Source organism: Chelonia mydas, chromosome 9, assembly GCF_015237465.2.
Source record: "Chelonia mydas isolate rCheMyd1 chromosome 9, rCheMyd1.pri.v2, whole genome shotgun sequence".
Lineage (NCBI taxonomy): Eukaryota > Metazoa > Chordata > Testudines > Cheloniidae > Chelonia > Chelonia mydas.
Window position 1 is genome coordinate 34,770,993 of NC_057855.1, and position 15,244 is coordinate 34,786,236.

General features: G+C 45.1%; 1 long non-coding RNA gene across 1 annotated transcript; it reads right to left on the reverse strand.

The window, feature by feature from the left end:
• Window positions 1–400: 400 nt before the first annotated feature.
• On the reverse strand, window positions 401–10,922 carry LOC122461702. Its single transcript, XR_006283810.1, has 4 exons — window positions 10,720–10,922; window positions 2,338–2,478; window positions 1,150–1,380; window positions 401–1,020 (listed from the first exon to the last, which is right to left on the reverse strand). It is a non-coding gene; the product is annotated as an uncharacterized LOC122461702 (long non-coding RNA).
• Between the last annotated feature and the right edge of the window lie 4,322 nt (window positions 10,923–15,244).

The following is a 15,244-nucleotide window of genomic DNA, read 5'->3' on the forward strand; positions in this document are numbered from 1 at the left end:
CTTTTCTCTTCAGGTTTATAGTAATCACTGCATATCTCATAATACCCCTTATGTTTTTGTAGAACTCCCTATTTTTGGAAGATATAAGAAAGATAGCCATTTATGTATCCTGTCTGTTGTATTTCTTATATTGATGTAACTTACAAAATGGAGTGAAGTCTAGAATTTTGCTGTGATATATTAAGAATAAATCAAGTTAGACTCAATACTAGGGGCCCCAGATTCTCTGTGGAGTTCAACCAAACAATGGTAGGGACAATTTGTCACTAACATATCTGGCTGTTTGATTTTCTGGAGGTTTGACTGGCGATATTTAGGTTTTTACTACCACATATATTACAGCTTTAAAAAAATTCATAGCTGTATGCAGAGGTGTGAGTCTTCATAGAAACAATCCTTTGAACATAATAATAATGAGTGAAATCCCTGCATAATAAAAATTGCTTTAATGAATAATGCAACTTTTTTTTCTCCCTCCCCAACCTGTTGCCAGAAATAAATTCCAAGCTAGGAGCTGCTTTCTACACAGATCATAAATACTCAGTGTTTTCTTCAGGGACTGGCCTAAACACTGAACCAAGCTCCAAAATGAGACACTGGAAAGGTGAATTGGTAATTTTTTATAGAAGTACATAGACTTCTGCCCCCTTTACCATCTACTTAGAGGTTAGAGTATTTGGAATATACCCTGTCTACCTGCCCTGGCCCATAGCATGCCTGAAACCAATGCAAAATATTCCCAGGTCTGGCTAGGTTGTCTAGTGACAGTAAAGTAAGGATCAGGGTTCAAATTGTGAATGTGGTCACATGCCTCATAGGCCAGCAGGAGCTGGGGACACAGCAAAGGTGGTGTGTACTGGCCACAGAGGATGGAATGGCTTGCACTGTTCTAGAGTGAACTCTAACCATAATTGTGGTGACAGGATTAAGATGAAGTTGAGGCCAATCTATCTCAAATGGTTGGAGGGTGGGTGAGCTGCAGGCCTTTCAGCAGTGGATGTAGAAGATCCCACAGAACTTCTGTTTAAAAGAAAAAAAAAAGAAATATTATTTGATCCAACTAGTGTTGGAATGGAAAAGCCCTCCTTCCAATTTTAAGTGTCCTGACCTAAATGGAACTTTAATGGAAATGGTTATAAAGCCTCTCACCTGTATATTGCTGAATCAAATCCAATGTAAGTAGGTTGTGACCAGAAGCTGATATCACCAGATGACTGTTAAGGAGCCTGTGTAAGCTGAGGCGTGGTAGTTTCAGTACAATTCTCAGTGAGCAAATGTTCACATCACAAAAACTACCATAAGTGCCACCTTTGTTCACAGCTTCAGCAGAGAGGCTCAGTCCTGCAAGTTTAGCCCAGTGGCCTCCAGTGGAAGTTTTACCTGGATAAGTGAAATAAAAACAGGACCTTAGGTAATAATTTTTAAAAAAATAAGTAATGCCTTTTGTTGTTGTTTATATTTATATAGCTGAATAAACTAGACATCTAGACGGAGAAAATGTTCTTTCCCCATCTTTTCCTTGTTTAACTTTGTTGAAAGATAGTTTATTTCTTAAGAATTTACTCTATCTACCCCCCTCACAGGCTTGAGCTTTCATAAATCAAAGATTTTAAAGAATATTGTAATAATGTAAATCTGAAAATATAAATGTGGCCATGTATGTACATTCTACTACTTCATTGTATTCATTTGTGTTTCTAATAGTATTAGTCCTGTAAATTTTGTGCTCTAATATGAATTATTTATCAAAATACTTTTGCACCAAAGGAAACATATTAAAATATAATGAATCTTCTCCTGAAATGAATGCCCATTAAATAATAATAGTTAAATTAATATATTTTTAAGTAACCAATGTGTGTATTTGACAGGTTTCTACTTTATGAGCAGAGAATAGCAGGAGGAAAATGAAGTATAACTGAGACAAGCACAAAAACCACTAATGGCTATAGATTTCATGCCATCAGAAAAGAAACACAGGGAGCAGTTTTCCACAGGAACATCTTGACAGCAGTGGCCAGTAATGAAATCGGAACACAGCCAGGTACGATCTATTAAAAGAGCAAATTTAGGCACCACAGAGCCCGCAGAGAAATCACTAGGGCTTTGTAAGTGCACGGGGATCCACCTGGCTGGAGCTCATGGCAGGCTCGGGACTAAGGTTGTAGTGCTTTCGAGCAGTAAGTTTGGGATTTGAGTAGTACAATTCTCACCAGCAAAGCTTGGTAAAATTTTGAAGATGGCTGAATGTGCATTACAAAAATGATGAGCTGAGCCAATATTTGGCATTTGAAAACTGAAATTATTCCCCACAACACTGTCCATTCTGCAACCTACCTGATTGTTTTGATGGTGTGTTCAAATATTGATTGGAGTGAAATCCTGTTATGGATGGAGCCAAAATGTCACTGAGAGTGGGTGTGAACCACCCTTCAGTTAACATGACTGTCAGGGTGAGTTTATCTCAGATGTCCCCACCTAAGACAAAAGGGATTTGTGCTGAGTATTATTTGTATTGTGTGGGACAGGGTGGGGAGGGGATGGCAGAACAGAGAGAACACAAAGGACCAGAGAGAAACACAGAGCGCTTGAAGTAGCAGCTGAAACCCTGGGTCAGAGTGCAGGCTGAAAAGTCTCCTCTTGTTGCTGTGTGCAACAGAAGCTGTTTCCGGCTATTTGATTCCTTTTATGTCAGAGACACAGGACTTTATACATTCCTTGCAAATAAACAAGATTGCATGAAAGAAATACCTGACTATCCATAAGGCTACGTTTTATTCATGGGTATTTTTAGTAAAAATCGTGGACTTTTGGTGGCGTGTGGCCCGGGACCCCCGCTGGTGCTGTGGGAGGGAGGGTTGGTGGGGCTGGCAAGGGCTCCCTACCTGGCTCCATGTCCCTGCAGCTCCTAGGCAGTGGAGGCAGGGGCCAGGGCAGGAGCTACTCCTCTGCTCTCGCCACAAGTGCCGGCTGCCGCAGCTCCCATTGGCCAGGAACCGCACACAATGGGAGCTGCGGGGGCAGGACCAGAGACGCCCCCGCCCCTCCACTGTCTAGGAGCTGCAGCGGGCCCCCCACCCTGGGTAAGTGCCCCACCGCACCTGCCAAAGCTCTGCCCCTAGCCCCGAGACCCATCCCACACACCCAAACTGCTGCTGCTGGCCCAGGGGCTGCCTGGCTCAGGCAGCCCCTGGGCCAGCCCCAGCCGTTGTAGAAGTCACAGAGGTCAGGGAAAGTTATGGAAGCTGTGATTTCTGTGACCTCCATGACAGACTCATAGCCTTAACTATCAACCATTTTTATTCTCAAGTGGAACATCCCCAGGCCCTCAAATGTCAACTAGGTGCTCTGGTCCAAAACAGGCAAAATTATAAATAAGCATTTGTGTTAGTAAATATACAATTGCTAAAAATATATAGGACTAAATCCACCACCCCTGTAAGGGGTGTGACAATTGACTTCAGTACAGTTCCACTGGCTTATGCTAGTGGTGATTTTGGCCTCTACTGGTTACATTAACTCCAGCACATTTAAACACATTTATTAGGGTCTTATTGGTAAAGTTATCAACATTGAAACCTTACTGTTTTCTTCAAATGTATTGCTACTTTTTATCAGTTTACAAATACTTAGAATACTTACTTACAAATTTAAGAAAGCAACATTCATTGACATTCACACAGACTGATACAAAGGAAAAGTAAAATATAGTGGTTAGACTGTACAGTATGGAAGAATCCTGTACTCCATTGCAGGAAGAAGGACAAGAGAGTCTATCTTGAATCAGGAATTTATGCCTTTTACTATGCAGACCCAAATTGCTGTGGCCTTAAGTCTAGTCATACTCAGTTGCTAACTCATGTCAGATTTGCAGCCCCCTGTCATCTGTCGGTCTCCTCCCCCCTCTCATTGATACAATGTGTTTCCAATTATTTCCCCCCAACTTATATTAGGTTTGTTTTTTTTTCCAAACTGAATCTAATTTGTTTTTGCACCAGATTTTTCATAATTCTAGCTCCAACTGAATCCCATTTGAAGATCTAATTATTAGGGTTGGTCAAACATTTTAAATTGAAATAATTTTTATCGACAGGATTTTAGATTTATTTGTGTCTTGGTCAAAAAACTGAATACCCCCAAACCAGAGTGTTTTGATTTGGATATACCATTCTGGTGCCTCATGTCAGTTGTAGTTCAATTGCTTCCTTTGCCCTGTCTCTGTGGGCTTGGCTTCCCAGCTGGACTTCATCTTCCATGGTGCACTGCAGCAGGAAGACCTGCCTATGGTGCAGAGTGGCGAGACTACGTCGTGGGAAATGCCGTCCAGCCAGAGGCCTGCAGGGCGAGCACGAGAGTATGAGGCACCTGAACCGCAACTTCAGAAGGCATCCTGGCAACATTTCCAAATAAATATTTTCAGTTCTTGGCTTAAAAATTCTGGATTTTGATTTTTCCCTGAAAATTGTCTGGGGAGAGGGGGAGAAGGAGGGGAACAAACATTTGCTGGCCAGCTGTGCTAATTATTACTTCTCTGTCCTGACTGGTGTTTGCAATACCCTCTAGTTGAGCATCCATTGCAAATTTCACAAAGGCAGTATTCATTGCCTCTTCCATATAGTTAATTAACATGTTAAAAATGGACTGGACCTATTGCTAATCTCTAGACATGTCTCCAGCTTCATATGGTGCCATTTACCACAGCCTTTGTTGGGAGTTTTTGCTCTTATGTAAGCCACATTACAGCTTTCAATATCCAAGCCATTATAAACTTATTTTTTCAATGAAGTTCTGTAAAGAACCGTAGCAAATGCTTTACTAAAACCCAAATATTTTCCCCCCATTGGGTTCCCTTCATCTACCATAGGCCAGATTGTGTCCTCCTCATATACACTGATGTCAGTGGGGCTACTCATTAAAATATGGGTCTACGTTTGCTGCCTTGCCATATATAGTGGAATGGGACAGTCGCCTCTCTGGCACCATATCCCCTTTCCCCCAAACTACACAATGGGTTTCTTCAGGGCTTGTTCTCTGCGAGTAATTGAGGTGGGTTATGTAGGGGGCATTAGGGGATGGATCATAGCAAGGAATGACATGCATCATCTCCCTGAACCCCTCCCTTCAGAGAATGTGGCTGAGGCTGTATCAGCTCTGCAGTGGAACGTTTCTTTGAGTTGTAGTCTTTTTTTAAGTGGGATTCCTCAGGGCAGTTTCTGTTGAAAAACTGACCAAGGGAAAAAATTCAGGAGTTCAGCAGTTCGGCTGGAGGCAGGGGACCTCCACAGAACATGGAGGAGCTTCATGTTCTGAAGGCCAAGCCTCAGCTTTCTTCAATGGCAACAACCCTTATGGAGCTTCCTGGCCCTTTTCTTATCTCCCCCAGTTTTGCTGTTCTAAAGTCCAATGTCCTTCTCCTTCTGTGTTCTGTGATCCATCCTGCTGAATTCAAGGATCTCATGATAAATAACTTGCCTACTAGTCTCACATTTTCCATTAGTTCCTGCCTGTTAGTAAGACACAGATCAGTGATGGCTTCTCCTTTAGTTTGGAGTCTTTACTTGCTGGATCATAAAATTGTCTTGTATGTATCTTAGGAACCTCTTTAATGCTTGTTTGGATGTTTTTATTAGTCACATATCTGAACAGTACAGTGAGTATCCTGTCACTTTACCTTGGGAGTTGGTCCACGAGTTTTTTGCTCTTACCTTTTCCCTGGTTTGGTGATATATATTAGATGCCTGCAGCAGTTCCTTCTTTGCTTTCCCATTCCTTATGTCCTTCAGATATGATTTCAGTACTACTATAGTACCTTAGACTGGTTGTAATTAAGGATCTTTTGAAAAATAGTCTTCTATTGCCATTGTACTGTAGACCCCTTCCAGTTCAGCAATTGAATGAGATTTTCCCACTGAATTTATGTCATAGCTACAGATCCTGTGTGTACAATTCAGTGGAAGCATTAGGATTTTCTTGTAATGTGCTATTGATGCTTGTGGAACAGATAATAATGCTGTGAGGAGTTACATAACTCAGCTCTTTGACATTAGAAAAAGCTGTAAAAGACACCACTCTAGATCCAATGCTTGCACATTTTAATTTTTTTAACAAAGCACAATTTGTTTTACTTAGAGCATGCCAAAAAAGCATCTGAATCCAGTAACCCCTAATACCTATCGATTTATCTGTATATAAATCACAGCAAAATTTACGTCAGTTTTTAGAGAGAAATTTGCATTTAGACTGACAATTTTACACCATGCTTCAATCAAGTGTGTCTAAAATGGTGAAATTATGAAGTGTTTTAAATTGAAATGACTCTTTAAGGGAAAATTATAGTGATTATTTATAATACCTTAGCAAGTTAAATAAATATTTACTCAAGGAAAATACATACAGTATAGATTTTAACAAAAGAATTTTCAAAACAGCATTAGAAATACCTGTCACAATCTGTCTCTCCATTCAACACCTGGGGCTGCTTCTCACAGGGTGTGAAATTCACCCCTGTGGGGGGGGCCAGCATGAGGCCCAGGCACTTCAGGTTGAAGTGGACATGTGTGCTGGCCCTCTGGATAGGAGCAAATATCACCACATTAAGGGCTGCCCTGTAAATAAAACTTCCCAGCAAGGACCCTAGGTGAGGATGTAGAAATAGGGGTGAAAGATTCTTCATGCTATCTGAAAGCACTGGCTGTTCCAGAGTCATATGGTAAGGGAAGTTCTGCTATTTTTAAAAAATGTTTCATTTAACATTTGGTTAAATAACTGTTACATGAATCAATGTTTCAGAAAACATATAGACCTTGTAGCTCTGTAATGTTCAGATTTCCATTGCTTCCTAATGATAAAGGATCAAAGCTTCATGGCAGTTAGAGGAGAAAAGACCTGATAATCACAGTCTATTCTTTGGCATGGGCAAGCAATCATTTTTCTGCAAATCTTGTGAAAACAATTTAAACCAATCTTTGATAAATCAAATGTTAAATTAAACATTTTAAAAAAAATAGCAGAACTTCCCTTACCATACGACTCTGAAACAGCCAGTGCTTTTGAATAACTATTTCACCCCTATTCGGTACCTGTCAACCTTCTTGTCCCTTGCAAGCTATATTCAGCTCTTAGTTATGGCAGCTTCTGCTGAGATCTGTGGGATCATACTGATGTAAACTTTGTGTAGGGGAGAGGGCCACAGTTGTGAAAGATGCCCTCAACTTCACGTGGCTGGTGGCTGGAGCAGCTTCAGAAGTAGAAAGCCAGCAAAGAGGCTCACCTAAGGTACCTGTAGGATCTGCTAATTCTGGCAACCCAACCATAACTTAAAGTAGACTTTTCCTGACATGACCTCTGAGAATGACAGCAATGTAAATACCACCAGCCCTGTGCTGGGGTACGCCTCCGGCATCATTGGCAGTGAATTTAGCCAGTGATTGCAAACTGCAGTAATTTCTGTATGCTTATAACAGGAGATTACTGCAATATTCCAAAACCAATGAGTGGAAAATGTGGGCAAACTTTGGCTTTCTGTTTGCAAAGTGTACAGTGATTGTAATATAATTTACGTTGAACTGAAATCTGAGCCATCTTAAAAAGGCAAGGAAGCCCACAGACCTGGGTGGGGTCTTGAGTCAAAGACTCCCTTGTCTGGCCATTGTGGCTTATGTCGACCTCCTGACTGAGAAAGTTGCAGTGGCACTGTAATTTCTCTGTTGGCTACCAGCCAGCTGCTTCAGGTGTGCTGCAGCAATGCTGGTCAGTCGCTGTGGCGACAGGTGGATAAGGAAGCACATCCAAAAAGCCGCAGCATGGTGGAGGCAGCCAGTGCCCCATGTGGAGACTCTCGGGAATAGCTCTGTTCCCCCTGGAGAGTGGAAGGAGGCCCCATGTGAAGAACCCTTGCCCTTCTGTGAGCACAGAGTGGCAGGAGGCAGAGTATGAAAACAACTTCTCCCTGCCTGCACTCTTTTAACATGTCTGGTCCTGGAGTGATGAGGAGAGGCAGGCGCAAAGCTGTGATGATCTGTGTGAGGGAGATGCTGCAGTGTGATGCACAGAGATGGGAGAGGGAGAAGGGAGACAGAAAATCAGGAGGGTCCTAGGAGCTCCTCTAAAAAGAAAGCGATTATAAGATGTGGGAAGTGTGGAAAGGGTTAGCAGCAGATTAAGGGGAACAAATGTAAAAAATGTCGGGGACGATGTACACACACACACAGCTGGTTGTAGAAAGAGATTTCCTGAGTGCATCTTCAGCATGTGCTTTGAAAAGCATGCCCTTGTAATTCAGCCTCCATTCGAAGCTCTGAAGTGCCATGCAAGCCTATTCCTTGCTCTGTAGGAGTTTTCTCCTGTTTTGTTAATGAAAGTGAATGTGTGTGGGTCATTCGGGGTGCTAAATCTTCCGTTGGGGATCTCTGAGGGCCTGGGAATTTATGTGGGGGAGAGTGTCCACACTACCTCACAGGCATGTACTGGTGCTGCTCCAGTTCCCCAGCCTTGATTTCCAAGGTGATTTCCCTGTGGCTGTACCAGCAGGAGTGACTGAGGAGGTCAGGAGTCAACAGAAGAAGAGAGTGAAGCTGAACCTATATTAGTAGAGCACACAGTGGAGAGCAGACATGCCTTGTATGAAAAAGATGAATGGTCAGAAACTGCAGAACACACTGTGCAATTTTGACACATTCTTTTGCAGTTTTATCTGTAGGGTGTAATCCATGTGAAATCTGAACAAATTGTCAGCTGTTTCGAAGTGGACCTATGCATTAGGGCAGAGGATAAGGACATGTAACTCCAGACAGATTCTGATCAAACAAAGGAGCAGAGCGCTCACAATTCCAGACTGACCTCGTTGCTGAAAAGACTTGAAGGTCCTTCTTGCTTAGTGGTAATTCACTTCTAAAGTTTTGGAAACAGTTTCACTGCATTATCCATATTCTTCAGGGGTTGATCCCCGTGCAGAGACAGTGTGTCCTTCTCTGGATTTGTACAGTGCCTAGCACAAAGGGTCCTGATCTAGGTAACTACCATTAGAAACATGATTAATAATAATCCTACATTTTCTATGCAGGAAAAACCCTGCTGAGTCTTGGCCATGCAAGGATTGTAGGATTGGGGTTACAGAGTAATTGATACAGCAGTGTTTGCCCTGGATCCTACAGGGGTGACGGGGAGGATGAGGAAATAGAGCATAACCCACATGTAAAAATAAATTTTTTTTAAATTGCTCTTGTACAAAAAAAATTATTTGGAAAGTCAGTGGCCTGTTGTATAAAATTTTAAAATGGAAGATAATGAAGTCCTGCTGGGGAATACTTCAATACACTTCATCACACAGTCTTGAGACAAATAGCTGTGTGTTTTCCTCACCTCACGCACTTCTTCCATTCAGCACCCTGGCCAACACTCCTGTTCCTCTTAAACACTGTTCTTGCCTCATTCACGCTGTGCAGATTACAACATTTGTTCTTGCTTTATCGCGCCCGTTGTCTGAAAACCTATTTTCAACACACCGGCAGAGCGTGTTTTGGAGGGCTCCTTCCCATGGAAAGAGTTTGGCTGGCTTGGGCCCTCTTGCATGTGTGTGTGTGTGCACACTCATGGTAGGGGACGGTGCTAATTCTTCTGCCTTTCTCCAGTGTACAGACATACTGTACTTCGTAAATTCTGCAGCTGTTACAATTGTGCCAATATTTACATGCTAGGGATAATGCTACCTAATCATAGTGACACACTGTGGGAATTTAGTGGATTGTTACAGTACATGATGAGCCTGTCTGACCAAGCAGGAAACAACAGCTTGTGAGAAAGTGGAAACTGCCTGTTATTCCCATCTCTGCAGACTGATTACAGGAGATGGTCATGGGAAAACTGCATACATCCAAATAAATCTGGAGACAATATTTAAAGGGTCGTGTCATGAATATCTGCCACAGAGGAGAGCTTGGATCTGCTATCAGAGCTCGACCATTACTTTGGCATCCCATTGACCTGTCTCGTCTTCTTGCCCACTCTCCTATGTCTTGCCTCCACTATGCAGCTGCTAAGGTGGCCTCCAGTTCCCTGAACAGTGCACAAAGGGCACTTCTTCTTTGAACGCTCAGCTTTCCATGCACACACTTTTCAAGTGCTAACTACCTGTATGCACAATTGACAGTTATCCTTGCCTGAGTGCACAGGCCATGGGATTGGACCTGTTTTGTAATCCTTGCTTTTTTCCCTACTAGTACAACATAGAAATATTCATTTAAATATGGAGCATGATTTGCAATGGTTACTCTGTTACTATCCTCCCTCAGCTCTCATGAGTAGTGGAGTATGAGCCTGTACCAGCAACAGTGCTTGTTGCAGCTATAATGATTGCAGAATATTTATAGTCCATTATAATTCAATGAAATATATATATGGTGTGGCAAGATGGCCTATGTTAGTATGCATTTTTCTTGGCGGGGGGGCTAAGACGCCACCCCTTGCCCCTGCTCTTGGGCCGCCAAGGTCCTCACTAGTGGCCCGGGAAGGTGGCAGAGGAAGGAAGGAAGCAGGGGAGGGGTCTGGGTTTGCTCCTCACTCTGAGCCCCAGCCCCTCTCAGCCCCTGCAGGTTCTTACCCTCTTCCCCCTTGGGTGGGGAACCTTTGGTCCTTAGATGCTGGGGGAGGGAGTCTCCCTCCCCTGCTGGGGCAGGGTCTCCCTTACTTTGGTTCTCTGGTCTTTCAAATCTTACAACATACCTCCAAGCTCCAGTCCTCTCTCCTTCCTTCTCCTCCCCTGACTGCCTGAAGCAGGGGTTTTTATTAGATTCCTGTCAGGGCTTAATTGACTACGGGTGCTCCAATTAACCTGTAGCAACCCTCCCTAGTCTACAGGGAACCACACCTTAATTAGCCTAGGGCTTATACATTTCCCCTCTACCACTGCTCCCTGGCCCTCCTGTATCACACTGCAGAGTTGTTGTCCCAGCAGTGCTGGATGATTGCCTCCCACTGCTTACCCACCTTCCTCGGTTCTTTGGATCCTCGCAAGTGCCTGGTCCTGGGTGGAGACTTCAACTGCACCCTCAGGACAGCATGGGGATCGAGCTGAGCTCTGCCGCTGCAGACATCCTCAGGGAGATCGTAGCCCATCACTCCCTGGTGTACATCTGGCACGACCACCACCCGGATGATGACTCTACGTTCACTTTTGTCTGGGTAGAGGAACAACAGTTGAGCCACTCCTGGTTGGATTGTGTTTACTTTTCTCGATGTCGTCTTTCGCAGGCCCACTCCTCCAGCGTTTGGGCGGCCCCATTCTTGGAGCACCATTTGGTGGCCGTGACGGCCTCTGTTTCTTCGGAGAGGCCGTGGCTGGCTTATTGGCATTTCAATAACAGCCTGCTGGAGGATGTGGGCTTTGTGGCGTCCTTCTGGGAGTTCTAGCTGGTCTGGCAGGAACAGAGGCATACCTTTCCCTCAGTGCGGTGGTGGTGGGATGTGGGGAAGATGTGCGCCCGGCTCTTCTGCCATAGCCACACCCGGGGCACCAGCTGGCAGAGGGATGTGGTGATGGAGCAGTTGGAGCGGGAGGTTTTGGAGCTGGAGAGGCGTCTGGCTGCCAGCCCCGGGAATCCACCCCTCTGTGGAGCGTCCTGGGAGAAGCGGGAGGAGCTCCGGGCCCTTGACGATCTTCGGGCCCGGGGTGCCTTTGTTCGATCCTGCATCCATTTACTGCAGGACATGGATTGTGGCTCCCACTTCTTCTACACCCTGGAGAAGAAGAGGGGGACAAAAAAGCACGACCTCTGCCTCTTGGCAGAGGACGGCGCCCCCCCCTTATGTATCTGGTAGTGACGCGCAAGAGGGCCAGGGCCTTCTATGCTGGCCTTTTCTCCCCAGATCCAACTGATGCTGATGCCTGAGGAGTGCTTTGGGACAGACTCCCGACGGTCAGCATGGGTGACTGGGACCGGCTGGAGCTGCCTCTCACTCTGGCTGAGTTCTCGGAAGCCCTGAGTCTCATGCCCACCAATAAATCTCCAGGAATGGATGGGCTGACTGTGGAGTTCTACCACGTGTTCTGGGACGTCCTCGGCCTGGATCTTGCCCCATTCTGGGCTGAGTATTTGGAGAGCGGGGTCCTCCCTCTGTCGTGCAGGTGAGCAGCGCTCGCCTTGCTGCTGAAGAAGGGGGACCTCCGCGATCTCCGGAATTGGCGTCCCGTCTCGCTCCTCAGCATGGACTATAAGATGGTCTTGCTGCGGCTGCGGTCCGTGCTGGTGGACGTGGTCCATCCTGACCAGACCTACACTGTCCCAGGCCGTACCATCTTCAATAATCTCTATCTGGCCTCAGATCTCTTGGAGCTTGGGTGTAGGGATGGTCTGTCATTCACCCTCCTGTCCTTGGATAAGGAGAAGGCGTTCGACCGGATGGACCACAGGTATCTCCTGGGCACTCTGTGGGCATTCAGCTTTGGGCCCCAGTTTGTGGGATTTCTCCAGGTGCTGTATGTCTCCGTGGAGTGTTTGGTCAGGCTCAACTGGATCCTTACCGCACCTGTCAGCTTCGGGCGAGGGGTGCATCAAGGCTGCCCGCTGTCGGGTCAGCTGTACACTCTGGCCATTGAGCCCTTCCTTCATCTCCTTTGCAAGAGATTGACAGGGTTGGTGCTGCATGAGCTGGAGGTGCGGCTGGTCCTGGCAGCCTACGCTGACGACGTGCTCCTCGTGGTCCAGGACCGGGTGGAGGCTAGCCAGGCTGTTTATTCAGCGGCCTCCTCCTCCCGGGTCAACTGGGTCAAGAGCTCTGGCCTGGTGAATGGGGCTGGGTGGTGGGCAAGCTCCCTCCCACCCATGGTTCAGACCATCCAGTGGAGCGCGGGTCTGCTGCTCTATCTTGGCATTTACCTTTCTGCCACACATCCATCTCCTCCAGAGAACTGGCATGCTTTAGAGGGCAGGGTGACTGGGCAGTTGTGGGGCTGGACGGGACTGCTCCAGTGCCTCTCCCTCCCTTAACCAACGTCCTGGTGCTCAAAAGGACCACTCTACCACTGCTCCCTGGCCCTCCTGTATCACAATGGAATAAAAGGGGAAAACTGCTCCTAGATTTCTATTCCTCAGAATTGTTTCCATGATGCACGTGCATCAATTATCAGCAGGAGTAAAAGATCAGATAAAAAGAAAATAACATTTGTATGAAGTTGCAGTCATACTGAGGTTAGGGTTTACACTAACCTGGACTCAGGTGTGTTAATTGTTTTAGCATGACAATGTAGGTCAGTCTTGGGTTTCTTGGCTTTTAGACAGTCCTGTGGCCTATGTGGAACTTTTTCAACCCCTACCATTTTCTGTCTCTAATCATTTCTCTGCGGTTGCTGTGTTTGATATTTCAAAGCTTTCAAATCAGAGTAACCTGGGTTGGATGTATTGCCAGTTAGATTTTTATTTTTGCATTTAAAATTTCATAGCAGAAGAACTCCTCTGAGACCCAATGGGATCCAAGAGCAACAGTAAACAATTACAGCTTGATGGAGTGCCTTCTTGCCATGCAAGGAATCCTGATCTCTACAATAATGTCTTCAAATGAGGGAGACAACCTTCAAAGCTTGTGTATAGGTGGTTAGATGGGGGCTCACTGCACGAATATTAAGTACTATTTTTCTATTGTACTCTTTTCCCCCCCACTGCCATTTTAAACTTGTTACGTAGTATGTTGACAGCATATGGTATAGACCAGAACCTGTAGAGGCCAAAAAGGGGGGAAAGAATGGAAATTTGCAAATGAGAGAGAAACATATTGTTCGGTAAAAAGTCTGGTGAATTTTTGCTGCTAGGACAGGGAATAGGGAGAGCTGCCTATAGCGTAATCTGCTCCCAGATAATCCCACATCATTTTCATGCCACAGCAAGGGGTGTATAGGGAATGAGTTGGGGTGGGGCCACACTGAACAGATTTACTCCCAGGGCTCTGGTTCCACTTCATATCCAAAATGCCATTTCACTGCACTCCCTGTTAAGTGCAGCATAATCTTTTGCAAGACGTGGCCCAAGATATTTAATAGAGGACACAGAGTATCTGAGAGCAGTTGTGGTAAAAGACATTAAAGCTTATTTGTTCCCACCTGTGAACCCAGCGGTCTCTGAGAGAAAAAATGTGCTTTAACAGAATTCACTTCAAAGAAGTGTCAGACGAAATTGTGCCGTGAATGTGTCGTAGGAACTGACTGTTGTGGAGTGAGACTCGACAGTCAGGTGTTGATAGCATGTAGGAGGAAAAAGCGGTTATTCATCAGCGGGAAGAAACACTGAGTGTGGTATGGGAGTAGGGCAGATGGGAGTGAATAGACAGGCTCTTATCAAAATTATTCAGCTTCTGAATCATCTTCATACAAACCTACTTTCAGAGCCTGCAGCACAGAGTAGCCTCTCCCTCCATGGTCTGACAACATTGCCAGGATGAGTATGGCATTCAGAGAGGTGTTGAGTCAGCTCTCTGCACAATAGTAATTCATGGTGTCCAGCTAGTGCTTTTATCACTGTTTCAACCAAATAGACTGTGACTATAGTATACAGGTGGGAAGCAAAGCCATTAATTCAAGTGCTCTGTGGGATGGAGAAGTAGTAAGAGGTTGTTGTTAAGGTAGTTAGAAGAAGTGTTTGTGAATCTCTGTTTTGGGGGCTATTTTCCATATCCACCCACTTATAAAGCCAACTGCCTTGTTGCCATGAGTTCAGGTATATAAGGCTCAGTGGGAACCATGAGAACCTCTACTGCTGACCTATCCTGGCTTTCCTATACTGAAAAACGTTACCACCGTTGCCTTGGGCTTGGGGCAAGTGCTGCGTATCCCAATTGGAAAAATTCAGCAATTCCCTTTCCCAATGGAATTACAAAGCTCCCATTTCTACCCTTGGAAGGCCATGAGACAAATGACTTTTATACATTTACACACACGCACATATACACACATGCACACACGTGAAATCCATGTGAAACATTGCAAAGCCATGTGACAAGTTATTCTGCACCTTTGACCACCTCACTGGCAGCCTGCCCTGCTCACTTATCCATCCCCTCGGGACTTATTTGAACATTCCAACCCTTTCCTCAGCATCTTCAAATAAGTGCCAGGTTAAACAGAGAAATGTCTCCTCCTCCCCGCCCACAAATGTGGAATTTCCCCCCATCAGTTACCCCTGCTAATGTGTATATGTGTTGAAATAAGTGGGCCCAGAGAGTCAAAGGTTTAACCTGATTGTGTTGCTGTACATTATTA